Source organism: Podarcis vaucheri (genome assembly GCF_965113315.1).
Source record: "Podarcis vaucheri genome assembly, chromosome: 9".
NCBI classification, from domain to species: Eukaryota; Metazoa; Chordata; class Lepidosauria; order Squamata; family Lacertidae; genus Podarcis; species Podarcis vaucheri.
In genome coordinates this window covers 13,928,641-13,954,032 of record NC_138767.1, presented here as the reverse complement: position 1 = coordinate 13,954,032, position 25,392 = coordinate 13,928,641, and the positions used below count along the sequence as shown (strand labels likewise).

Sequence of the window (25,392 nt, the reverse complement as noted above, 5' to 3'; positions counted from 1 at the left end):
GCAAGTGAATTGTTTTATTTGAAGTAATTCTGTCAACATTTTTTTTCTTTTCTAGCATTTCTTGTTGGCATGGGGGCTTAAAGGCACATGCGGGACTCGCCCACTGAGGACGGCTTTCCCAATCAATTTTGAAAAGGGATAGATAGCTCCGTGTGTGCAAAGAAATGTGTATGTGAAATCAAAATGGAGGGATATTTCCATTGATTCACATGTTTAAAGCAAACTGACTCAATCTGCAACCCCCTCAAATGAAAACTGTATTGGTTCAAATATAAGCTGTCCCCAAATATAGGCCAAACCCCTAAAATGAGATTACTTAAATCATGGGTTATGTATGTGTTAGACTGTGCTTCTGGTTCACACTCAGGTTTTATGCAAGTCAGATTTAGCTGAAAAGTGTGGCCTGTATTCAGACCCAATATAGCATACAGATCAGAGCCTCCAGGTTTCACGCTTCTCTGAATATTGCAGTACAATTCTCAGCTAAAAAACAATACCAAAATGCATTTTTAAAATGCATTTTCTTCGAGTTCAGTTTATTTGGTCTACAAATCATAAGCATCAAATACAGTATAGGTTTATCAAGACTACTACTGTATAGCAAAACACAGCAACAAAACACGCAAACAGTGCCTTTTAAAATAAGAGTATAACAAAATCCATTTTTAGAAATCCATAAACAATCTGGGAGATCTAGACCAGTTGACTCAATCAAATGCAATTTGGCTCAATTAAACACATTTTAAAAGGTGTATATTAAAATAAAATACATATTAAAATACATATTTTGTGATACAATGGGCATTTAAGTATGTATTTAAATATGGATTTCCACGTGGAAAAAACACACAGCTAAATAAGAAAATTAAATAGGACAGACTCATTAAAATACACATGCAAAATTGGTGTGGGTTGGAGATTGGTCAATCCCTTATGCATTTATTTCTTTAGAGCATTTGTGCCACACATTTTGGCCACAAAGGCTCTCAGAGTGGATTGCATACAATCAAATTAAAACAAGGCAGACCCTGCCCCATAGAGTTACAATCTAAAAAAACACATGACACATACCTGGATTCATTCCAACAGGAAAGTGAACAGGGAGGGAAGAGGGGGGGGGGAATCAAATTCAGGCACCAATTCTTAAACAGTTATAATGACCAGCTGGCATAGTTCAGGGTTAGGAGGTTGATAGGAATATTTGCTTCTACACATTTGCCTCTGCACACGACTGTGGCATGATGGGAAGCTTGCTTCTAAGCTTTGCTTCTGTACATGATGTTGCATAAACCGTTCTTAAGACATTCCCTTACCATCCCAGAATGTTCTGTTCAGTTCATATTGAGTTCATGACAATATTACACTCTGACCTGTTCTGAATGCATAGTTGACCACATCTATGGAACGCGATTATTATATCCTTTCATGTTATGATCAATCATTAGTAATTGTTTTAGTCATGCTATATCAATCATTAGTTATAATTTAATTAGGAGAGCCAGTGTTTTGGCAAAGCTGGTGGAATGAGCCCCACTTCCTAGCTCTCCTGCTGAGGAAGTCCGATGGAATGGTTACCCCAGGTGCCAGTTGAGGGAATGGAAGCCTAACATGCATGGGTAAACCTGTTCACACTGGTAATGCAGATTTCTGGAAGGGGGTCCTACACTGCAGTCCTTTGTACTGTATCAGATAAGAAAGGAGAAGGACTGGAGGCACAGTCAACTCAAACATATAAAGAAAGGGATCTTAAACATTATATCAACATTTCCTCGCTCCTTTGTGGAAAATTCCAAATTCCTCAGAGACATATCACCTGACTAGTTGTCACCATTTGTATTCCTCATATCCGGAGATACACAATGGTGGTTCATGCTTGTTTCTCCATATAAAGGAGAACTGGGGGGGGGGGATGAATGAAACCAATTTATATAAAATCGGGATATGTGTGCCCACATTCAAGATGTGGAGAGAAGAGGCTACACACACAGAAGCATGTCACACAGGTTATTTTGACCCCAAGTTCTCAGAGCAACTGAGATATTTGCTAGGGATGTGAGCCCCACTTGAAGAACAGAGTAGTCTCTGATTTGCTCCAAGTTCTATAACGCTGAAGACATGGCTGCCAATAGGGAGAGCGTTTTCCTCAACTGCTGATCTCTCACATGCGAAGCCATTGTAGCGTCTCCAGATGTTCTTGAACTACAGCTCCCATGAGTCCTAACCACAATGGGCAACTTTCAGGAATAGTGGGAGCTGTAATCTAATGACATCCGGAGATCGCCATGTTGGTTCTGCTTCAGGATATTGGGTTGGGCAAGCTGGGAAGAAGAAAATGGGTGGCCTTGTCATCTCTCTGGTCGCTGTGGGGTATCATCATTTCCTCTTGACCACACTTCTGCTTTTCCTTCCCTGCTTTCTGTCTAACATATAGGGGTTCGCAGTGTGGACAAAGGTGCAGCGTGATCTGTAATGACAAGCACCTGGCACACACAAAAGGATTTCTAAACAGTTCTGAAGCTGAGGAGTAAAAAATTGTCATTATTCAAAGAAACAAAGGAATTGCCCTTTATGGCAAGACAAATGCTCCTCTGGTTTTATTTTTTTACTTCTTCTTCCTTTGGCTTTGTTTCGTTATTGAATATGCAGTTAATTTATTGAAGAGCAGGTTACTTGTATTAACATCGATATGCTTTATGGGCCAAAAAATAAAATCGGTATGTTTAAATGATTAATTCTGTTGTCACACATGCATTGTCATTTGTAAATGTGTACAGCTAAATGACGTCTTAAAACCAAATAAAGCTTCATTTTAAATGTTTGGATACTTAATTTCTATTCTAACGCGTCAAGGCTATAGAGGCATGCACATTTTTTATTTTAAAAATTCTGTATTTCGTAGATACTTTAATCCGCCCCTTAAAAAAACAACAACCCACAACACACAACTTTATGACCATTGAAACATAAGAGCTGATTATAAGTTATGCTAGTGCTTTTGCTGCATGTGAGGTACAGTACTTATGAATTTCCAAGCAAAATATATTTTAAAAGGCAGTTGATGTAGCTTTGGGGATTGACTTTTACTCCTTGTATACCGTGCACGTTAGGGTAAAAAGACCTACAGTATCCCTTGTGGCCAGTGACAGCTGCTGATGGATAAATGAATTGCAATGGAATTGAGAGCCCTGTCAGATTTCTGGAATTTTGGAAACACAGATGTGTAATGTGGCCATTTGTAGATCCCAGCAAGAAACCCCCCCACTCGTCTCTTCCCATATTCATTTCAACCATAATCGCAATATTAGAGTATCAAACAAAATTACGGCAAAAAAGAAAAGAAAACCACCCATGATTTATTGTCAGTGATAAGAAGAACCCAGATAAGAATATAAGGCTGCAGCCCTGGAAAATTAAGGGTGCTGAAAGTTGTTAGGAGGTCTCCTGTTTCCCCTTCCTTGGTCTTTAGGGAAACAATGCATGAGTTTTAAAAGCCACTCAGTTTCAAAAAAACGTGTTTCGCATCAGGGGCAGGGGCAGAATTGGTCACAAAAATTTGAAGCTGTGGACCCACACACCCTGACACTTACAGCACGGTTTACTCAAAATCCCATAGATTTCAATAAATCTTTTTCCTGGGCGAGTGGGTATAGCGTTGCAGCCTGCTTTGGAATAAATACAAACACACGCACAATTGCTATTAAAAAATGATGCTTGGTAATGTGTCCCCCCCCCATTTGAAAAGTCATGTCAGTTCTAGATTAAAGACCTTGCTATCTCTCTTTCCCTCAGGGGCTGTTTAGGCCTTCTGAATCCTTCTACTGTGTCAGAGGCTGTGAAAATCTCAAAACTCCTTCCATTCATCATTCTGTTATTGTCAGTACTAGGGTGGTTTTTTTTACAGAAAGATGGCGTCCATTTTGGCTACAGGCTCCCAATAAACGCAGTGCACGAAAAATCTTGTGATGGCTGCAAGCATAACTTACATTTCATTTAGAGTGCACTCTGTTTATATATACTGTATACTACAAATTTGAGGGGGCGTGTATACTACAAATTTGAGGGAGCTGCAAAAAATTGGGCGGGAGGCAGGATGCAGTCTATTGGCCTCTGATATATAGGAACAAGCCAAAAGATGCTGTAACGCTTCTGATAATGATTTTGGCAGGGATGCCTGGTTTCCTGGTGTAGTGAGGTGACTTTGGCTCATACTGAAGAATTTAAGAAAGATGCAAGTAGATGGAGAACGTGGCCATCTTGGATTCTTCGATGGGTTCCCATTGGCCATGCTGGTTATCCGACACCAAATTCATTGGTGTGCAGAATTTGAGGTGATGAGCCGTACATCACAAAACCTGCCAATAGCCCCCCTCAGAATCAATGGGGCAAGCTGGGGATTGGTGGGGAAGGTCTTTGTGGAGACACTGAAGCCCTCCAAACCCCCTGGCATCAAACGGGACTTGAGTTTTATGCATCTGACTGCAAACATATCCAAACTTACGGGGAGTAGTTACTGTGGATCTTCTGCCCTCCCACAAATCTATCTGATCAGCAGCAGCAGCAGAGGGGTGTGGGGGGTGTGGGGGTGTCTGCACTGGGTACCCCACCTCAGAAGTGGGAAGATGAGAAGTGTTGTAAACAAAATCTGCCCTTTTCCCCTTGTGGGGTATCCAAGAGCCCATATAGAGTCCTTACGTGGGTTCCCTATTGGTAGGAGAAAATAACAGAGGCCAACCAGAGAATATTGAGAAGCAAAGCAGCTACTAAGCCTGATCTTTATTGATCTGTTGCAACAGGGTGCTCCCCTCACACACAGGAAAGGAGGAGGAACCCAGAACAAAGGTGTGTCCGCCCTTATATAGACATTTTAAATTTGCTACCCTGGAACTCAAGACCACCCCTCCATACATCATACATCACAGAAGGGGTGTAACCCAAGACCACCCCCCACAAACATCATACCTACATCACAGAAAAGGCGGTCTACAACAGAAATTTGAATGTTGTTTTTCCTGTCTGCCAGGTTATCTGATAACGCCTTTCCTGGTAGTCTGCCCCTTCCTTTGAAATGGTGATTACTAAATTCCTGTAACAAGGAGGGTTTTGTCACCTCCTCCCTCCTTGCAGAGAAACATTTGGTCAGCTTGGGAGTCAAAATGGTTTCAGGACTGTCTTCCTGTGCTGCTTCAGACATGTGGTTTATATATTTATGTACGTTTTTGCTTGGTACATTTATGAACATTTTGTCCTCGAAGCTACAAACATGAGTCTGAACAAACTGCGGGAGGCAGTGGAAGACAGAAGTGCCTGGCGTGCTCTGGTCCATGGGGTCACGAAGAGTCGGACACGACTAAACGACTAAACAACAACAAAATTATATATCTAAGACCTTAAAATTCTTATAACAGGAGGAGGGGTCCACAGAGCAACAGGAGGCAATAGGAGCCAAATGCTACACTCCCAAATCTTTGTATCTCAGGGGTAGAACAAAGATATTGCATGCAGAGGGTGCTTCCTTCAATCTCCAGCATCTTTGAGGAGGGATGGAGATATCCCCTGTCTGAAACCCCGGAAGACTGCTTCCAGTCAGTGTGGACAATACTGAACTATAGAGTGATGGCTGGTCTGATTCAGTTTTTAAGGAACCTTCCTTCATTCCTATGTTCTTTGCATTAGAGAGTGCTGTATGTTTTTCTGCTGAATGTAACAAGCCTTCCACCCATGTATTGCATCTCCTTTGACAAACAACAGGACCAATCCCTGTTTCGTGCATGTGGGTGGATTGGGGCCAGTGCCCACCTTTTATAAGTAACAAAAAACGAGTTTGCATCAACACGTCTAGTGTCAGTGGAACGTGCTTTTTCTTGAATCACGACTTAATAGTCCCCCTTGTCTGGAATTGCGTGGAGACTTATTTGTAATGTAAATGAGAGTGAAAGCCAGATTTCTTGTGACGGGTTTTGATTTGGAAAAAAAAACAAACCAGTCTGGTTTGTTAATGTCTTTCTAATGCTTCGTTAAACGATGACTGTAAACAAAATGAACAAAAACATTTCCTCCTCTTTTTCATCCAGCAGGCATTTATCAGTGTTAATATGTTATGAAAGACATGTAAATGCTTGAGTGATTTATAATAAACAGTTATTAACATGTTTGCCCTGCCTCCCTCCTGTTTTATTTGAGCAAGGGTGGTTCAGAAAAAACATAAAATTGGGGGTGGAGATTTAATCTCACTTTCTAGCAGTTCCTGTAAAGTCACATTAGGTAAGTCTGAAAGTCAGTAACTCAGCTTGATGGCTGCGTGAGGATTCAAACTCTTGTCTTCCTTGAATTTGTGGAAGGGAACACATTTGAAATCTGACTTGGAAGGTTTTGTTTGTTTGTTTGAAAGTGGGCTGCATGGATTAAGTCTTGCTGAAATGTGTGTTTATTTAATTGTGTTAATTTTTTTAAAAAACCCACCTTTCCCAAAGAAGGCCAGAGCTGTGTACATGACTCTTCCTTTCCATTTTATCCTGACAACACCACTGGGAGGCAGGCTAGCCTGATAGTGGTTGGCCAACAGCTCTCAAGGAACCTAGTCAAATTTCAGCCAGGTTGCTATCTCTGAAATTGACTCATTTTGTGGCCTTGGGCAAGACGCTCTAACATCTGTAAAGTGGGGGAAATTATGATTTATGCTATAAGGATGTCTTCTGGGCTTAAATAAATCACATTGCATGATAAAAGTACTATGCAACCTAAGAGCAATTATGTTTTGCAAATAAGTATTTGGTCTCATGCATCCGAAGCAATCATTTATTCCAGGAAGACGTCCCCAGGGGGATGTTTGCTGCACTAAATAAACCATGAATCTGAAATGCGTCTTAGGAGAATTCCAGACTTTGTTCCAAATAAGTGTCTAGTCCTCAGCGGCATAAAGCAGTGCTTGGGTTGATGGTTGCGAATTGCCTGCCAAAAGCTCATGAATAGATAAAAACTTGCTGAGTGTTTCCAGTACTTGGGCATGTGGACTTCTGCAGAAAACTGCTCTGGAAACCTCTGCTGCTGAAGGCTGCTGTTCTTTCCAATTTCCTGAAACCCACAGTGTTATTTCTCCCTTGCCTTCGATCAAATAGCTATGTGCTTTATTTGAATTCTTTGGAGCATGAAATAGGAAGACGAGATGCAACAGAGGGCATGTTGGACCAAGCTCCAGTTGACAGCATGACAAGGAAAAGGTGATCCACAGCCAGGAAAGACAGTCTCCTAAATGCTCAGGCCAACCTAAACTGAAAGTCATTATCAGGACCAAGGAATACCATGTGACTCATGCTGTCCTGTTCATCTGCTTCCTCGATGGTCATACCCCTGATAAGAAGAAGAAGAAGAAGAAGAGGAGGAGGAGGAGGAGGAGGAGGAGGAGGAGGAGGAGGAGGAGGAGTTTGGAATGGATATCCCGCTTTATCACTACTCTAAGGAGTCTCAAAGCGGCTAACAATCTCCTTTCCCTTCCTCCCCCACAACAAACACTCTGTGAGGTGAGTGGGGCTGAGAGACTTCAGAGAAGTGTGACTGGCCCAAGGTCTCCCAGCAGCTGCTTGTGGAGGAGCGGAGACACAAACCCAGTTTCCCAGATTACAAGTCTACCGCTCTGAACCACTACACTACTACACCACACTGGATTTTTGATAAGTATTTCAAAAATCACCTGCTACCAATGTCCATTTTGTGTCATCTCAATAACTTCTTTGCAAATTAAGTCCTGCCCCCCTGGAAAGATCCTAAAAGGTTTTTAGTTTTTTTTTTAGTTTTTTATGTATACTTTTCAAATTTATACATTTCATTAATTCCACAATCAATTTCACATTTCAAAATTTGACTTCCTTTCCCCTCTTTCTGCGGTTCCTTAAATTTATTTTTTGATACCTTCTGCATATCCAAATTCATTTAACTTGCTCATTTAATTATCGACTGTAAATATATGCTCTTATATGATTGCAGGTTATTACAATAATCCTGCTAATGTTTTTATCTGTTTGCAATTTATCTGCAAATATTCCATAAACCATTTTCATCCTTTTATAAAAAGTTTGTTATCATGATTTCTTATTCTTCCGGTAAGTTTTGCCATTTCTGCAGATTCCATAAGTTTTTGTATCCATTCTTCCCTTGGCTGGGAATTCTGCTTCTGGAATGATCCTAATAGTGAAATCCACTCAGAAGTAAAAGCCTCTATGAAACTGATTTGTAAAAATGTTGTGGGTGAACATATCAGACGACACAGCAATTCTTCAAACAGCTCTTGTTTATTCAGAGGCCAGAACAGAACTGAGCTGAAGGGCTGAGCCAGCCTGCTTATATAGAGCTCCAGTACACATAATTGTAACAACTTTCTAAAACTATCCAATCACTGAACATCACTTTTGATCCCTTATTTGCATAACTATCTACAGTATCCCCCTGCTGGCCCAGGGTGAGAACTTCAGTACATAACGGGGGGGGGGGGATACGAGAGAGAGACATTACACACACTTTTGTAAATCAATAATTTTTTAAATAAAATAAAAGGGAAAAAGAAAAAAAAAGAAGAAGAAGTAAAAGCCCCTGAGTCCGAAAGAGCTTACACCCAGGTAATTGGATATTGCATTTCAGCCAAGGTGGAGACAAACCATTTTTTTTAAAGACATGTTTTGGGTGGCAACCTGTCTATTAGATTATTAGAGATCCAGGAACATCCCTTCTACTGCATCATTCAGGCCATTGCCCCATTGCCTCGGGGCAAAATCCAGCATCACAGGAGCACACATCAGGACTTGCACAACAGGACTTCTCTTTTCTCTCCTCCCATGGTTCTCGAAATCTGCTCTGGAGGACCTGCCCCCAAAACTTCTAGGTGCACATGGGGTGGGAGGAGGTGGGGGATACAGTGGGTAGAAGATGAAATCCAGTCATGTGAGCAGAATCTATAATGGTCACACAGAGACACCACTGAATTTTACCCTGGAACTTTCATTCCTGCCACTAGAGGCTATTGAATAAAACTCTCTATCCCGACAATTTGATCTTCAAAACTTGTCTGGCTTGTTGTTCTTTTGCCCTACACCCCATTAAACTTCCCTGCGTCATTGAGCCCCTCTAAGTGGGGCAATGTTTTATCCAATCATAACACAAACGGACTACTACTTATAATAATTTGGGCCATTGCTTTTGACACTTATTAAGCCGCAAAGTAACAGGAAAACCAAGCCAGTGCTGAACTCATTATGGGAGGAGCAGCCTCCTGGGTATGTTTTGGTTGGCGAGCAGTGCACAGGATTTCCTGAAAATCAAAATAGGGACAACAAAGGTGGGTCTGGAGATACAGAAATATCTATAGAAGCAGAACAGGATTTGTCTATCTGAAGCAGTGCCGCCTGCTCTGAGGTGACTAGACTGTGGAGCTTGTGTTGGTCATGGTTCATAGCAGCCACTTCTTCTCGACTTGTAAGTTTCTCAATCTACTTTCTCTGGGTTATTTCTCAATTTACATTCTACGCTCTAATTTTGGGTGTCAGGAATTTGCCGTGTTGTGTATTTTAATTGTGTGCGGCTATATCACTAGACTGCGATTGGATGTGCCCCAGTAAACTGCTCAGAAGCCATTTTGGCAACTAAGCGGTATAATCCAGCTATTTTGATTCAGCCTCATTGTGCAGGGATAACACTTGCGTGTTGATCTTGTCTCACTTGGAGCTCTTTTCCCCAAAATAATCACTAGGTGGCACTCATCATTCTGAGTCAATGTTCAGTCCGTGTGGCAGAATTTAAGAGGATGCTTTAGACCAGTGGTTCCCAACCTTTTTTTGGCCTTGCCCCACCTAAGCATCTCTAAAATCCTGATGCCCCCCCACCCCGGTGACAAATAATTCTTATTACAGTGGTACCTTGGGTTACATACGCTTCAGTTTACATACGCTTCAGGTTACAGACTCCGCTAACCCAGAAATAGTACCTCAGGTTAAGAACTTTGCTTCAGGATGAGAACAGAAATCGTGCTCTGGCGGTGCGGCAGCAGCAGGAGACCCCATTAGCTAAAGTGGTGCTTCAGGTTAAGAACAATTTCAGGTTAAGAACGGACCTCCGGAACGAATTAAGTACTTAACCTGAGGTACCACTGTATTCAAAAAGTGAACTCCTATTCACATGGAAGAAGCCTAAAAGGCCATTCACTGTTAATAACTCTTTCACGAATTGCCCCCCCCCCTTAAAAGTCAAATTGCCCACCTGTGGGGCGTGTGCACCACTTGGGAACCATGGCTTTAGACAGAGCTATACTCCACTAAAAAATTAGGCTGGATTGAAACCAAGGTCTTGGCTTTGTGTAGATGGACACAAATAGCAGTGGCTGGCATTTATAATAGCACATTTCCACATGGAAAATTCTTCACAAGACTGGTGACAGAGGTGCGCCAGGAGCTCACAGGGCCCCCATCCCTGCTGCGCCACAGCGTCGCTACTCTCTAGTCGCCTTCCTCCTGGGCCGCAAATTTGCATGGCAAAGCACGTAGCAGTGCTACTGCGGTTGCCACTCTTGAATAGGAGCAGCTTGGCTCCAAGAGAAAGGGGTTGCCTGGCATAAAATTACCCAACATGCAATGCATACTGGGCAGGGCTGGCCCAAGACATTTTGGCACCTGAGGCGAACCACAAAATGGTGCCCCTCTCTCCCAGCCAGGGAAGAAGGAGGGACTGAATATCTACACCAGCTTCAAGGGGAGAATAAAGATCTACACCAGGAATAAGAGGGGGAATCAAATCAACCTTAGCTGATGGATGAAATGGGAATCAAATGCCATTGTGGGGGGAAGGGCACCACTCCAAAACACACCAGACAGGAGCAAAGCCCGGGAGAGCCCAGAGGGCAGCCCCCAACATTTGCTCCCAGCAGTGCTTCCTATTCATTGAGAAGCTTCTGTACAGGCAGCTTGGGGGGGGGGTGTCTGCTGCTGAGGAGGTGTCAGATGTGGCCTCCAAGGTGGCAGTGCATCCCTTGGAAGCTGGATCTGCTGACCCTGTGGATCCTGCCACCCGAAGCAGTCGCCTCACCTTGCCTTATGGGTGAGCCGGCCCAGATACTGGGTAACTTCGTGCCAGGCAGCGACTCCGCATGACATCAGACTCGCCCCTGTTTCAAGAGTGGCAGCACCTCTGTGTATCCACTGGCGGAGGAAAGGGGGGCAGGGGGAGCGCACTGTCCCCGGCACCATCGGGGAGGGGGGCACCATCGCGGCTGCCCCTCTGGACACGCGCCGCACACACCCCCATCGTACCGGGCGGCACACCCCCATGGACGGTGCGCCATGCCCCCGGGACACACACCACGCCCCCACAGACGGCATGCCATGCCCCCGGGATGCGCACCACACCCCCAGGACGCGTGCCAGCCATGCCCCCGCTTGCTCTCCACCCCCAGTGCTGGAGCATGCAGCTTCGCCACTGTCCACACCTTCCCTCTAGATGTGGCCACCTGAATAGCTTGCTCTCGTTTCAAAAACGCCGACAACAAAAGGACGGAAGGAGCAACAAATGCCTCGGAATTCAGCCTAAAACAACACAGGATCTTCTCTTCTTGAAAATTCGTCAAAATCCCTTTACTCCCTTTCCTTTCATTGTCAAGGCTGGACTTGGCTGGGATTTGAGTTCCCCTTCTCTCTCTCTCTCCTTCCCTCCCCACATTTCCTTTTCTGGAGACTTTCTTTGTTCTTTGTTAGGTGCCTGTGAAAAAATGTTCTTTTCCACTCCTCTTCCCCACCCCCTCTCTCCCATTTCTGTCTTCCTTACCTCATGCTCATGTGCCTAATTCACTGAGGGCTGAGGAGGGAGCGAGCAGAGAAAGTATTTCTTCTGCATTTATCAGGTAAGTGACCTGCCATGTCTTTGGGGCCATGTGGGCACATTTGTAAACCAGAGAAACCGTTGTGGGCATCACAAACCCCGGAGCCTGTTCTGCTGGTTACAAATGAATGCTGCCTTCAGGCTTAGTTTCAGCAGGGAGAGGAAACCCTATGGGCTTCCAAGAAGGCTTCTGTGGCCAGGTGGGCACCTGTGGGCACCACATTGGTGACCCATGGGTGTATAGGATTCCAGCCTTAATGACATAAAGATTAGCAGAGCAACCTTACCTATGTCTGCTCAGAAACATTCTGAGCATTCAGTGACACTTATTCGCAGGGTACAGAATTACAGGGTTTTGGGTGTGTGTGTGTGTGTGTGTGTGTGTGGTTTAAGTATTAATAATATGAGAAAAAGAACAATTGGCACCATGGGATGGGTATTGCCACGCTGTAAATGTGGTCTTGGCAACCTTACATTGCATAAATAATTGGGAAGTTGGTTAGGCGCCTCTGGGTTCAGTTTGCAGCTTTGGCACGCCAATCTTAGGAGCTCTTAGGCGGCTTCTAACATGCATTGTTAAATACTTATCTTAAACGCTTCCCCCCAGAGCAATTTGCATAGTGTTCTCCATTTCCGTGCCACTGGAGTAATAATCTGCGAGCGATACCATGCCGTGTGGCTGCATACCAAATTAAAGGAAGATGAGGAGCTAGGAGCAGGAAAAGGAAAAGGAAAAGGGGGAGGCCAAGTGTGTTGCATTGTGGCAGTGGCATTTACCCCTGTAAATCTTTGAGTGTGCTTGTAATAGAGAAGTTATGGCAGCCTGTTACTTTATGAAACCGGTGATTTTGCAAGTTGCCGCCCCCTCCCCTTGGGGCAGAAATACAGCGAATATGTGAATCACAAAGCTACAGCTCAAAGCTAGAACATAAGTTTCTACATGATGCGCACTAACACAATGTAACAGAACACGGTGGGATTCAGAACGTAAACAGCAGAAATTGCTGTTGCTTATTACATATGTGTGTTAAACATGAAATGAGGTAATGATGTATACGATTGGTGGAAACTGAAATGCTTTGTTCGAAATATTAAAAATACCACCGCCTGGACCACCGGGCAGGCTTGCATTTTTCTGGCCTACAACAGCATCATTTGGAAGGGGCATGGCAGAAGAGGCAGAGTGGTTAGGAAATATTGGTTCATTCAGCCACTACAGTGGTACCTCGGGTTACAGACGCTTCAGGTTACAGACACTTCAGGTTACAGACTCCGCTAACCCAGAAATAGTACCTCGGGTTAAGAACTTTGCTTCAGGATGAGAACAGAAATTGAACTGCGGCAGCAGGAGGGCCCATTAACTAAAGTGGTATCTCAGGTTAAGAACAGTTTCAGGTTACAAATGGACCTCCAAAACGAATTAAGTTCTTAACCCGAGGTACCACTGTACTTGTGTTGGCGACAGGCAGGACTCTGAGGTGTGGGTAGAGGAGGGTTCTGGTTTGTGCCCCCCCCCCGATTGTGTGCCCGGGGCAATGGCCCCCATAGCCTCTCCCCACCTTACGCCACTGTGGCCCATTACCTTAAGTGTGACTAGATCTTGAATATCTACTCTTATATTGTAAAGGGGAAACCCATCAGGAGACCATGGTTTTGCTCATAACAAACGAAGTGGTAATTAACCCATATCCGAAGTAAATTCTTCATCTCCATGGGGCTTCTGATGTCACGGATGCTGTAGGAGTTTGGGGGAAAGTGGTGGGAATTTTCTGTAAGAAGTAGCCAGCTTCCTTCCCAGAACTAATTTTCCCTGGGGAAAAGAGAATCCGTGATGACTAATATATCAGTTTAAGCCTGGCTGGACACTTCAGTGGGAAGATAAGCCCAAAGAATCATTTTTGTTTCGGTTTTTAAAAGTATATATATAAATAGCCACAAAAACAGCCACAGCCACCTATAATTTATTTGCTCCAGCTCCCTAATCACTCTGATCCAGGCTTATTTGCAGTTAGTCACAAAATTCAGAGAACAGGCATGTCCATTCCTTGGGGTACATTTACTAGCTCTGCATCATAATTTCTGTAGTTAGTTCCTTTCTGACCAGGCTCATTCCAGCTTCCATGTATTTCTGAAGGCCCTCTCCCTCCACCTCAAGACTTAGATTTTGCAAGCTAGGGCTGCAAACCTAAACACATTTAAAAGAGCATAAGGCCCATTGAACACCACGGGACATATTTCTCAATAACCACACATAGGGTTGGACTGCATTTTTTTAGCCCTGTAGCTACTGCTGCTTCTTTCATTCTGTAATAGGTATGAGTTACTCGTGCGTAAGCTGGTGCCTTTCTCGGTTAATTTGCCTTGTTAAACCTTTCTGACTGCACAGCCCCTTCTCATGGTGGCTGCCTCAGTCACTGGCAGAATCCGCCAGTGGGCGTTTCTTGAACATAAAAGTTGTTTGACACCCTGTCTCCTCCTCCTCTCACTGCGCGGGAGTCTTCTGCGCAGGGAAGGCGTGGGTAGCGGAGGACCTGGGCTCTCCTCACTGATGTCCAGTGAAGAGTCCCTGAGCCCTCTCTCCACTTCCCCCGTCTGTCTCCCTTTATCCCCGGTGTTGCGCTGATTGGCTTCCCCCTCTACTGAGCTGTTTCTCCCCCTGCTGATGGGTCCTTCGCCAGCATCATCTGGGAGCCTCCCCTTCGCCTCTCCCTCCGATGTCAGTTCCCTGACACATTCATTCTATGAAGTAGTAAACAAATACAAATACGTAGCCTCTCAAGCCCAAATTTTTAACCAAAGTTCTCTTAACTACATTCCTATATTCCCAGTCAGTTGTTTCATGGTACCTCTGATTGGAGAGCATTGAATCTGGATTTGAGATAATCTGCACATCCACTTCCCAAGCTCCGAATCCAACATTTTGGCATTAAACTAGAAGTATTACCGGGCGTGGGGATGGGGAACCATAGGTGTTGGTTCTGGAAGAAAACCGACAGTGCAACATACTACTTTGCGATTATTTCCTTGGGGAATAAAATGCATTTAAGGATGCAGGTGTCACTTCAGAAAATGTGCGTTCATCTTTTGCAAAGAAATCACGGTCCCTGATTTAATAAATAGCGAGGGAGGGGATGAGCATCTATGAAAAGCTAAGCTGCCCATATCGGGGAAACTGACAGAATGAGCTCCTTGTTAGAAAAGTCAGGTATCACAGGTTTCCTTGACAACTGTTCCCATAGAACTTGACCTCAAAAGACAGCAGCAGAAAAACAGGTTGGCAAGATTGATTATAAATACCCAAATAATTCTAATTGCATCAGTTCTATTTATGCTTTGTTGGGTGCAATGGGGCAGGATTTAAAGGGATTTACTCCCAAGTAAGTGTGCTTAGATTACAGCCTATTTCCTTTATTAACATTCTAGGCAGGAAGATTGTTGGGTTTTTTATTCACAGTTATGGTTTGGAAGTGGGTTTTTAAAAACTCTAAACAATACACTCATTTTCAAAAGGCAAAGTGTCTGGGAATATTTTTCAAGTATACACTGAATCTTCCCGTAAATTGTAATCAAATACGTTAACATCTCATACAACATTCATGGTGGTACCCATTGGGGATGGAGGTTTATGGGACATGTAAGCACTGCACTGAGCTGTAAACAGTTTAATCACAGCTCATTAGAGACAGGGGGAAATGTTGACTTTACATTTTTATGAGGAGCTACCTGATTCCTACTTCTCAAACCAATATGCAAAATGAAGCTCAATTACCCTTCAAAGTTCTCACATCTCTGAATTTTGTGAAGCAGTGCTTCAACCCGTGTGTACAAAAATTCATAAATAAAATGCATATATTAGCGAAGATGACATACAAAATGCATTACATTAGGGAAATGGCTTGCAAAAAATGTCGTGCCAGGTAATAAAACGGCATGTAAGTTTGTGTGTGTATTAGAAGAAACTTGGCTGATGAATTTTCATGAGGATTTAAAAACAACAACAAAAAGCTAATTCCTGCAGAAATGTGGAGAAATGACTGAAGAATGGAAAACCAAGAAGCAGGGAGAAATGGACATGAAATGTGGCCATCACCACAGACCATGCACATTTTAAAACGGATAATGTTGTGTCTGTTTGTGAGAAGCCAAAGGAAATTTGAGGACAATTAATTCTTGCGACTCAAAGGTCTCATTGCCAATGAAACATTCCAGTTCAAATTACAGTGGGTTGGTGATTGGAATGTTCACTTGCTCCTTTCCTTCGCAAATCTTGCCCTGCTTCAGCGTACCTTACATCTATGGGCTCCTCCAGACACCCTATTTATTGAATGTTCGTATTGATTTGCTTGCAGGAAGCTTAGGTGCTAGTGAGATAATGTCCAGGCTTCCTTGAGCACCCTTTGTTTTGCTTATGGAAAGCTATTAAACAAGGAACAGTTACAGATAGGTAGCTGTGTTGGTCTGCCATAGTCAAAATAAAAAAAAATCCTTCCAGTAGCACCTTAAAGACCAACTAAGTTAGTTCTTGGTATGAGCTTTCGTGTGCATGCACACTTCTTCAGATACACACGAAAGCTCATACCAAGAACTAACTTAGTTGGTCTTTATGGTACTACTGGAAGGAATTTTTTTTATTTTGACTATGGCAGACCAACACGGCTACCTATCTGTAACTGGAACCATGGAAGGCACCACATTGAGCCGCATGAAATGGAAGTCCATGTGTATCTGAAGAAGTGTGCATGCACACGAAAGCTCATACCAAGAACTAACTTAGTTGGTCTTTAAGGTGCTACTGGAAGGAATTTTTTTTATTTAAACAAGGAACATTCATCCTCGTTTGGTTGTTCTGTGTTGGTAGGTCTTCCCATTCGCTATTCATTTATCCCAGACTTTTCTGGGCGTTTCTGTTGGACATTTGGGTGCAACTCGGCTTGAAGAAGAGGGGTTTGCATGGGGTTAAAACAGATAAAGCAAGGGACCTCCAGATTCCTGGACTGCCCCTGTACCTTTGACTTCTTCGCTGACCTCCCTGTCTCATTGATGTTTAGACTGATACATCTTAGGTTGTATCCTGCTTGCAATTTCCTCCTCCTCCTCAAACTTCTCTCTCAGACCTCAACAAGAGCGGTCACCTTGGATCTTTCATCTGAGAGCAAAGGAGCAAACACAGTTGCCTTTGGCTTCTCTAGATTAGTTAGGTTAGAACTAGAAGCCTTTTATATCCAAGTTATGCATTTCCTAGAAATACCGTATTTTTGCTCTATAAGACTCACTTTTTCCCTCCTAAAAAGTAAGGGGAAATGTGTATGCGTCTTATGGAGCGAATGCAGGCTGCGCAGCTATCCCTGAAGCCAGAACAGCAAGAGGGATTGCTGCTTTCACTGCGCAGCGATCCCTCTTGCTGTTCTGGCTTCTGAGATTCAGAATATTTTTTTTCTTGTTTTCCTCCTCCAAAAACTAGGTGCGTCTTGTGGTCTGGTGCATCTTATAGAGCGAAAAATACGGTACTTTGTTATTTTCTTACTCTACAAGCATCTCTCTCTCTCTCTCTCTCAATGCCAAAGAGCTCTGACTGGTAATTGGACTCTCAGTCTTCCAGCAATGTCCCTGTCATTTTCCTAATCACAAAATATCATTTTTAATTTTTTTTTTAAAGGCACAAAATATATCTTTTGTATGCCAGAGGGACAGGGTGCTTATTCCATTTTAACTGCACAAACTCAAATTTCTGATGTGCGCTTGACTTCCTCCCACAAAATACTGGCATTCTGGAGGCAAGTTGTGTTGGCACTAACCATGCAATTTTTGTAGGGCACAAACTACAATATCATGCCAAACCTGCAGCTTTTGGGTTTTTGTTTGTGTGTTTGTTTATTGTTCAGGAGAGTTATGCATATCCGCCACAGCAGTTGTTTAAATTCCCTTATCACAGACTCCAGTTAAAACCACCTTGAAAATTCACACTCACCTACAAAGCAAATATTTGCCTCATATAGTTTGCTGAGCAGCTGGCGGAGTTTTGCGCTAAACTCCTGAACTCGCAGGCTGAGAGTGGATCTTTTCTGCTGCTGAAGCCAAACTGGTTTGGCCCTCTCAGATTTCCAGGGAGCCAGATCTTATTTGTCCAGAAAGAGGAGGGAGAGAGAGAAAAAAAGCAATGCAGAAGAATACAAAGAGCTCATATTGCTCAGGAAGGAGCTGGCTGTGGTCCTGCAGTCTGCCCAATTGAACATTTGTACAGAGTTTTGCAAGTCAAATCTCTAGGGCTTTCTTCCCCAATCAGTTCTGACTCTGTAGTACCCAACCACCACTTTAATAATAATAATAATAATAATTTATTATTTGTACCCCGCCCATCTGGCTGGGTTTCCCCAGCCACTCTGGGCGGCTTCCACAGAAACCAAAAAAACATTAAAATATCATACATTAAAAGCTTCCCTGAATAGGGCCGCCTTAAGATGTTTTCTGAATGTCAGGTAGTTTTCCATCACCTTGACATCCGATGGGAGGGCATTCCACAGGGCGGGCGCCACCACCGAAAAGGCCCTCTGCCTGGTTCCCTGTAGCTTCGCTTCTCGCAATGAGGGAACCGCCAGAAGGCCCTCGGCGCTGGACCTCAGTGTCCGGGCAGAACGATGGGGGTGGAGACGCTCCTTCAGGTATACTGGGCCGAAGCCGTTTAGGGCTTTAAAGGTCAACACCAACACTTTGAATTGTGCTCGGAAACGTACTGGGAGCCAATGTAGGTCTTTCAAGACCGGTGTTATGTGGTCTCGGCGGCCGCCCCCAGTCACCAGTCTAGCTGCCGCATTCTGGATTAGTTGTAGTTTCCGAGTCACCTTCAAAGGTAGCCCCACGTAGAGCGCATTGCAGTAGTCCAAGCGGGAGATAACTAGAGCATGCACCACTCTGGCCAGACAGTCAGCGGGCAGGTAGGGTCTCAGCCTGCGTACCAGGTGGAGTTGGTAGACAGCTGCCCTGGATACAGAATTGACCTGTGCCTCCATGGACAGCTGTGAGTCCAAAATGACTCCCAGGCTACGCACCTGGTCCTTCAGGGGCACAGTTACCCCATTCAGGACCAGGGAGTCCTCCACACCAGCCCGCCCCCTGTCCCCCAAAAACAGTACTTCTGTCTTGTCAGGATTCAACTTCAATCCATTAGCCGCCATCCATCCTCCAACCGCCTCCAGGCACTCACACAGGACCTTCACCGCCTTCACTGGTTCTGATTTGAAAGAAAGGTAGAGCTGGGTATCATCTGCATATTGATGGACACCCAGTCCAAACCCCCTGATGATCTCTCCCAGCGGCTTCATATAGATGTTAAAAAGCATGGGGGAGAGGACGGAACCCTGAGGCACCCCACAAGTGAGGGCCCAAGGGTCTGAACACTCATCCCCCACCACCACTTTCTGAACACGGCCCAGGAGAAAGGAGCGAAACCACTGTATAACAGTGCCCCCAGCTCCCAACCCCTCTAGACGGTCCAGAAGGATGTTATGGTCGATTGTATCAAAGGCCGCTGAGAGATCCAGCAGAACTAGGAAACAACTCTCACCTTTGTCCCTAGCTCGCCGGAGATCATCAACCAGTGCGACCAAGGCAGTTTCAGTCCCATGATGAGGCCTGAACCCTGATTGGAAGGGATCCAAATGGTCCGCATCCTCCAGGCGTGCCTGGAGTTGTTCAGCAACCACACGCTCAATCACCTTGCCCAAGAATGGAAGATTTGAGACTGGGCGATAGTTGGCCATACTGGCCGGGTCTAAAGATGGTTTTTTAAGAAGCGGTTTAATGACCGCCTCTTTCAGCGGATCTGGGAATGTTCCCTCACAGAGGGAAGCATTCACCACCCCGCAGAGCCCATCGCCCAGCCCTTCCCGGCTAGCTTTTATAAGCCAGGATGGGCAAGGATCAAGGAGACAGGTGGTTGGTTTCACTCGTCCAAGCAGCCTGTCCACATCCTCGGGGGTAACGGATTGAAATTGATTCCATGCAACTTGACCAGACAGGGCTCTAGCACTCTCCCGCCCCGGCCCTGCTCCCACGGTGGTGTCTAGCTCCTTCCGAATATGAGTGATTTTATCTGCAAAAAACGTTGCAAAATCGTTGCAGGAGATCTTGGGGTCTTTACAAGGCCCCGATGGTAAAGGTGGTTCCGTTAAGTTGCGGACCACCTGAAAGAGTCTCCTGCTACTATTTTCTGCAGATGCAATAGAGGCGGTGAAGAAAGTCTTCTTCGCCGTCGCTATCGCCACTTGGTAGGCTCGACGTTGAGCTCTAACCTGTGTCCGGTCAGATTCGGAGTGAGTTTTCTGCCACCGACGCTCTAGCCGTCTCAGCGATTGTTTCATCGCCCTCAGCTCCGAAGAAAACCACGGGGCTGTCCGGGCTCCATGCAATCGGAGAGGGCGCTTCGGAGCCAGACAGTCAATAGCCCTGGTTAACTCCGCATTCCAGCGGGCCACCAGGGAGTCACTTGTTGCAAAACTCACAAATTGAACTGAGCGATTGCAGAGGAAAAGTGACCCATTGATATCTCTCTCTCTCTCTCTCTCTCTCTCTCTCTCTCTCTCTCTCTCTGTGTGTGTGTGTGTGTGTGTTACACACTATACACTATACCTGTACACTATACCTTTAAACCACATCTGAAGCACATTATTTCCCTCAAGGGATTCTGGGCACTGTGGTTTGTTAAATGTTTCTGGGAACTGTAACTCTGTGAGAGGTAAACTACAGTGTCCAGAAATGTTTGAGAGAAAGAATGTCATTCAAATGTGCTTTAAAGGTATAATGCATGAGTAGGAAAACTAAGGCCCGGGGGCTGGATCCAGCCCAATCGTCTTCTCAATCCGGCCCGTGGACAGTCCGGGAATCAGTGTGTTTTTACATGAGTAGAATGTGTGCTTTTATTTAAAATGCATCTCTGGGTTATTTGTGGGACATAGGAATTCGTTCTCCCCCCCCAAAAAAAAAAAAATCTAGTCCGGCCCCCCGCAAGGTCTGAGGGACAGTGGACTGGCCCCCTGCTGAAAAAGTTTGCTGACCCCTAGTATAATGTGTATGCCAACCCCCCATGTTTGGCCCTGAGTCTCTAGAAATTGACCTTAGTTTCCAGGAATCTCCTGAGGCCATCCAGGTGAGGTGAGTTGTCCCTATGGCAACAGGGCAACCTCTTTGGACATGCAAATGGCAGTATTTAACTGGCCAGCTCAGGCTATTATCTTACGAAGAAACTCATCTGACTGGCTCTGCAGGTTTCCTCTAAAAGATTCTAACCTTACATACACCTGATCACAGGTTTGGAAGGGACCCATGTGTATCACCCAGGCTGACACCGCCCCACAAACGTGTAACGTGACTCATCGCAGGTTTACCACAGTATTTCCCACCAGTGAAGTTATATAAGTTGAGAGTGCAGAAACAAAATGCTTTCCTGGAATATTGCATTATTCTGGAATTGCAATGAAATATACCTCGAGGGTTGCCAAAAGCAACCAGCAAACCAGAAAATGTTTTGGATCTGGCACCTCCCACAAGGGACACAGGAAAAAAATTCCCAAGTAATTATGTGTCATTTTTGTGCCACAGGGAATTAAGCATTGTTACTTGCTTGATTTTTGCAATGAGAATTGTGAGGCAATTGCAGCACTGTTCTCCAACATTCACGGTGTTTATTCTTATGCGACTGGCAATGCCTCTGGGAAACACAGGTCAGTACATCAGAAATCAAAGCAGCAAAAGGGGGTTGCAAATGCCATATAATCCACAGTTGCCTCAAGCATGGGATGAAAGCTTTGAGTTTTGATGTAGAAAGACTCGTCCACAAAGCAGAAAATGAGCTTTCCTCTTTGGATAAGGAGATGAATTCTCTTATGCCAGTGTGGTGTAGTGGTTAAGAGTGGTGGACTCGTAATCTGGTGAACCGGGTTCGCTTCCCCGCTCCTCCACATGCAGCTGCTGGGTGACCTTGGGCTAGTCACACTTCTTTGAAGTCTCTCAGCCCCGTTCACCTCACAGAGTGTTTGTTGTGGGGGAGGAAGGGAAAAGAGAATGTTAGCCGCTTTGAGACTCCTTCAGGTAGTGATAAAGTGGGATGACAAATCCAAATTCTTCTTCTTCTTCTTTTTGTTTTTTGAGTTTGTAGAAAAGGAGTAAAAAGATGTGCTTTCGCATGCAGCAGCAAGGTGGCAGTTACTTCTGCATGCTATTGAACACATACTCCATCATTCTGCCCAGACACTGAGGTCCAGCGCTGAGGGCCTTCAGGCGGTTCCCTTATTGCGAGAAGCCAAGCCAAGTTACAGGGAACCAGGCAGAGGGCCTTCTCGGTAGTGGCACCCGCCCTGTGGAATGCCCTCTCACCAGACGTCAAAGAGAAAAACAACTACCAGACTTTTAGAAGACATCTGAAGCCAGCCCTGTTTAGGGAAACTTTTAATGTTTAATAGACGATTGTATTTTAAATATTCTGTTGGAAGCCGCCCAGAGTGTCTGGGGAAACCCAGTCAGATGGGTGGGGTATAAATAATAAAAGTATTATTATTATTATTATTATTATTATTATTATTATTATTATTATTATTCTGCAATGTTGACCAGCAGTGAAAGCCCACAGAAGAAGACTGTGTGAGCAGCGTTCTGTGAGGACGGACAAACAAATCTCTCCCTGCTAAAGATATTTACTTTCTGCACAACCTGATGCGAACCTTTCATGCTGCTGTGGGAACTGGAATCAGTGGCAGGCGGTGAAACTTTTCGTAGATGAACAGTTAGGGCCAGAGGCACCAGCCTGCGAGGGCAATTGGTGGTGGTAGTGGTGGGAACTGCTGTTGTGCACATGACTACATCCTGGCACTGCACTTGAGCATCATGTCTTCCTCCCTAAGCCAGGCTATAGAACTGGCATTCAGCAGCACACAGCATCTCACAGTGAAGACTGAATACAGGCATTGTGGCTTGTAGTCTTAGCCACCACAGATGTGTATCACCTCAGTATTGTCTACACTGACAGCAGATTTTCTGGATTTCACACAGCCTTCCCTGGAGATGCCAGGGGTTGAATCTGGGATCTTCTGCATGCAGTGCTGCTGCTTCTTCTTCTTCTTCTTCTTCTTCTTCTTCTTCTTCTTCTTCTTCTTCTTCCTCCTCCTCCTCCTCCTCCTCCTCCTCCTCCTCCCCCTCCTCCTCCTCTTCAGCGATCACTCGTAGCTGAGTAAGATTGCCTTCCATAAACACGGTGTTAACAGTGAGTCCTTAAGTAACTGTGGAGGCCAATTCTGGATCCACACGTCCTTCCACAGTGGGGACATAGGTTTCTGGGTAGGAGTTGATCATGGTGAGGGTTTGCCAAGCATGCCCTCTTCTTAGCATGTTTCTCCCTTGCTTTCTGAGTTTGAGCGTCTTCAAAGCCCAAGATACCTTTGGTAAAGGCTGTTCTCCAACTGGAGCACTCGCAGGCCAGTGATTCCCAGTTGTCGGTCTTTGTTGTTGTTTAGTCGTGTCCGACTTCGTGACCCCCTGGACCAGAGCACGGCAGGCACTCCTGTCTTGCATTGCCTCCCACAGTTTGGTCAAACTCATGCTGGTAGCTTTGAGAACACTGTCCAACCATCTCATCCTCTGTCGTCCCCTTCTCCTTGTGACCTCCATCTTTCCCAACATCAGGGTTTTTCCCGGTAGTTTTCTCTTCTCATGAGGTGGCCAAAGTATTGGAGTCTCAGCTTCAGGATCTGTCCTTCCAGGGAGCACTCAGGGCTGATTTCCTTAAGAATGGATAGGTTTGATCTTCTTGCAGTCCATGGGACTCTCAAGAGTCTCCTCCAGCACCATAATTCAAAAGCATCAATTCTTCGGCGATCAGCCTTCTTTATGGTCCAGCTCTGTCGGTCTTTATACTACTTTTTTTTAGATTTGCCTTGAGAGAGCCTTTGAACCTCTTTTGTTGACAACCACCATTACACTTTCCATTTTTAAGTTCAGAATAGAGCAGTTGCTTTGGAGGATGATAATCAGGCATCCGCACAACATGACCAGTCCAACACATAATGACATCTGCCTACAGATCTACAAAGAACGTGCAAACTAAGGCTAAATAAAGTGTCTGTTGGTGTTAGTTTTCCATCTCTATCTCAAAATATTTGAAAGCCTGAAACAGAAGGGCATATGGCATATGATGAAAGATTTCGCTAGTAATCTGTAGACCGGTGTCAAATAGGAGGAAGAAGTGTTTTCATTTGTCACTAAGATTAGCTTCTGTGTTAGCCAGCAGTGTTGTGTCACTGTTTTTGAAGAAGCCCAAAGTCCGCTGATAGATCCCCGATCAGCAGATGCTTTTACAGGCTTATTTTGAGAATTAGAAAACACTTTTGTCGGTGTCCTGATGATGGATTCTTTTCTGGGGGTGCGGGAGGGGAAGGGGAAGATGGGTTGGCACGAAAGCCAGCCGATTTCTGGACCCCAGACAGCAGCATGGATAAAAGCTCATTGTCTAACATAAATAGCGCATGACATGATTATTGGAAATAAGAGCAAGACGCTGACCTCATGGCTTCTTCTCAGAAAAAAGAGAACATTAAAAATAAAGTCTTTTAAGCAGTTCTCCCCCTTTAAAAAAAACACTTGTTTGTTTCTGCTTGCAGCCTGACCCCATAAGCTGCTACCCCAGAGGAGGAGATGGTTGTCTTATGCAGACTTATTCCCCGTTGAAGGCTGTTTCAAAGCAGAACTGACAGTGTGCAGAATTTATGTGCAGTGGTACTTGGGTTACATACGCTTCAGGTTACAGACTCTGCTAACCCAGAAATAGTACCTTGGGTTAAGAACTTTGCTTCAGAATGAGAACAGAAATTGCGCGGCGGCAGCAGGAGACCCCATTAGCTAAAGTGGTACCTCAGGTTAAGAACAGTTTCAGGTTAAGAACAGACCTCCAGAACGAATTAAGTTCTTAACCTGAGGTACCACTGTATGAATATATTATGGGAAACAGGACTCCTTCTGAACCAGTTTTTATGTTATTAAAAAGGACAGCATGGTGCAGTGGTAATAGTGTTGGATTAAGGCTGCAGTGACTTACAAAGGAGGGGCACGGGGTGGCTTCTTAAGGGCCCTTTTCTAAACTTTATTGGAGGTACGTAATCCAGAAATTGAACCTTGGACTTTCTGAATGCAAATTAGATTCTATCCATTGATCTACAGTCCTTCTCCTTCTTGAGTTACCCCAGTGATGCATGTATGAATGGCATTCCCAGTGCCTGGGACTGGTTGGTCAGTGAGAATACTGATGAGTGAGCAGGGCTGTCTTTAGCATATGTGGCACTGGGGTGCAAAGATCCGCCCAGCCAGGGGTGTAGGAAAGGGGGGGCGGGGGCGATCCACACAAGGTGCCATCATGGAGGGGGGTGACAAATTATCAAGGAACAATTACTGCCCTACTAGGGCAGTTCATAAAAAACTTTTTTTTTTAAAAAAATGCCTGCTCCGAAGGTCTTATCATACTGCACTAGGGATTATCTAGCTATATCTGAAATTTCATGC

At 44.7% G+C, this 25,392-nt stretch overlaps 1 protein-coding gene and 2 long non-coding RNA genes across 7 annotated transcripts in view; 1 reads left to right on the top strand and 2 right to left on the bottom strand.

Moving 5' to 3' along the window:
• Nucleotides 1–6,140, bottom strand: part of LOC309540187 — a 194,202-nt gene extending 188,062 nt beyond the window's left edge. Inside the window, exon 1 of the long non-coding RNA XR_014223111.1 lies at nucleotides 5,387–6,140. This is a non-coding gene — a long non-coding RNA (uncharacterized lncRNA). The remainder of the gene's footprint in view (nucleotides 1–5,386) is intronic.
• A 3,300-nt stretch (nucleotides 6,141–9,440) lies between these two features.
• The window catches only part of TMEM150C (transmembrane protein 150C), a 72,111-nt gene continuing 56,159 nt past the window's right edge, over nucleotides 9,441–25,392 (top strand). Inside the window, exon 1 of one of the 5 annotated variants that reach the window (XM_082236710.1) lies at nucleotides 9,441–9,462. The gene's annotated coding sequence lies outside the window, so the exon portion shown is untranslated. Of the gene's footprint in view, nucleotides 9,463–11,442; nucleotides 11,876–25,392 lie in introns of those variants that run through there. The other 4 variants (XM_082236701.1, XM_082236709.1, XM_082236706.1 and 1 more) reach the window with 4 other exon arrangements.
• On the bottom strand, nucleotides 13,238–20,391 carry LOC309540192. Its single transcript, XR_014223116.1, has 4 exons — nucleotides 20,325–20,391; nucleotides 17,822–18,163; nucleotides 14,700–14,831; nucleotides 13,238–13,663 (listed from the first exon to the last, which is right to left on the bottom strand). It is a non-coding gene; the product is annotated as an uncharacterized lncRNA (long non-coding RNA).